The sequence below is a fragment of the Dendroctonus ponderosae genome, unplaced genomic scaffold (genome assembly GCF_020466585.1).
Source record: "Dendroctonus ponderosae isolate FM_Combo_2020 unplaced genomic scaffold, Dpon_F_20191213v2 Dpon_F_20191213_5, whole genome shotgun sequence".
Taxonomy (NCBI): domain Eukaryota; kingdom Metazoa; phylum Arthropoda; class Insecta; order Coleoptera; family Curculionidae; genus Dendroctonus; species Dendroctonus ponderosae.
The window spans coordinates 15,649,971-15,651,501 of NW_026018715.1; the positions used below are offsets into that span (position 1 = coordinate 15,649,971).

The following is a 1,531-nucleotide window of genomic DNA, read 5'->3' on the forward strand; positions in this document are numbered from 1 at the left end:
TTTTTCTGTACTCCTATAACACCGCCAGACAACACCCCCAGAGGAATGACGCAAATTTTGAATCACCCTGTATATGTAATGCAGATTAACATACACAGAGAATGGGATCCATTACCTTAAACAAAAGAGAAAAATACAATTAAATGAATGGAAAGATAACCCCACGCCCATGTCAGCTATAAACAGAGCAGATTTGTAATGCTCGGTAAATAATGGAAATTGTTATCAACAAATACAAAAATACAATAAAATAGATGGTTTTGATGACTCGCTTTAGTCATTACTATTCTCTCACTGCATCCAGTTCGCGATCTCAAACTAATTAATAATCACATAAAAGAGTAAGTTTTTTATTTTAAATGTAGTTATTAATAGGTATAGAAAATCAATATATTTGGACATTTGCATTATTTCCCCGGCGGGATGTTGTATGAAAAACCACCAGGAAAATGTGTTTGCCCGATGAAAGTGTAGTATTTCCTTGTGCAATGTGTACAGGAAAATTGTTTCAATGTGCCTGTTATTGTTTCAGCAATTTCGGCGTAGAAAAAAGACTGTAGAAATCTACTAGGCAGGATTCAAATGGTATGTAAATGAATGATTACACTCAAGCAGATAGTTGGTTCGAAATAATCGAATATACGGCAAAACTGCGGATTAAAAAAAAATACATTTCACCAATGTGCCGTTATCTATGTAGATGTGAACATTTATCAGTGAATGGCTTAAATCAATACAAGGCCTAAATACTATTTGTAAATCTGCATTGTAATGTTCAAGTCGCAATAAATAGGTGTTAATAACAATCAAGTGCAAATTGTGTTAATTATGTTGGCAAAATTTTAAAAACTTCTAATTTAGTAGACATTTCGAAGCTAAGGAACTACATATATTAAAATGAAAGTTTGAATTTCATCACAGTTAAAACCGATTGGTTTACGAATTAGCTATGAAAGAATTTCGAGTTTATTATCGAAACTGGCTTTTGTATCAATATTTTCAGAGGAAGAGCACAGTAAAAACACGTTTTTACAAAACGAAAAATTATCATACTCTCGAATTCAGATCTAAGACGAAACTTTTACTCTTGTAGATTTTCATCAATTTTGTCGCGCGTAAATTGCAGTTATAAAAAGGAGTAAAACTAAAATATTAAAACTAACGTGGCAAATAATTGTCAAGTATTTTCGCTAGGAAAGCACTTTACATACCAGTTAATCACTCCAATTAAGTAAATTAAACAATAAGGAAAACTGAACAATAGACATTCGCACTTAAGATAAATTCCAATGCTGTGGAAGAGAAACACTTTACCAAACAATTATTATGTGAAGCTTAAAAAATTATATAACATACATTCTTGATGTATTAAGTAATTACTAGCACATTTTTCTCTTTTCTAATCTACTCTGCTCAGACAGGAAGTCGTATCTGCAAAAACCAAGTTTTGAGATATTAAGCAATTTGTAAATTATGACATGCCATCTTCGCTTATTTGCAAAACTGTTCTTTTTTAAGATCTCAATGTGGA

General features: G+C 31.5%; 2 protein-coding genes across 2 annotated transcripts in view; one reads left to right on the top strand and one right to left on the bottom strand.

Moving 5' to 3' along the window:
- LOC109539086 (PIH1 domain-containing protein 1) overlaps positions 1-1,531 on the bottom strand; it is a 242,786-nt gene that overhangs the window by 233,894 nt on the left and 7,361 nt on the right. The window lies entirely within an intron of this gene.
- The window catches only part of LOC109539065 (multidrug resistance-associated protein 1), a gene marked incomplete at its 5' end in the record, with an annotated part of 237,012 nt that overhangs the window by 230,001 nt on the left and 5,480 nt on the right, over positions 1-1,531 (top strand).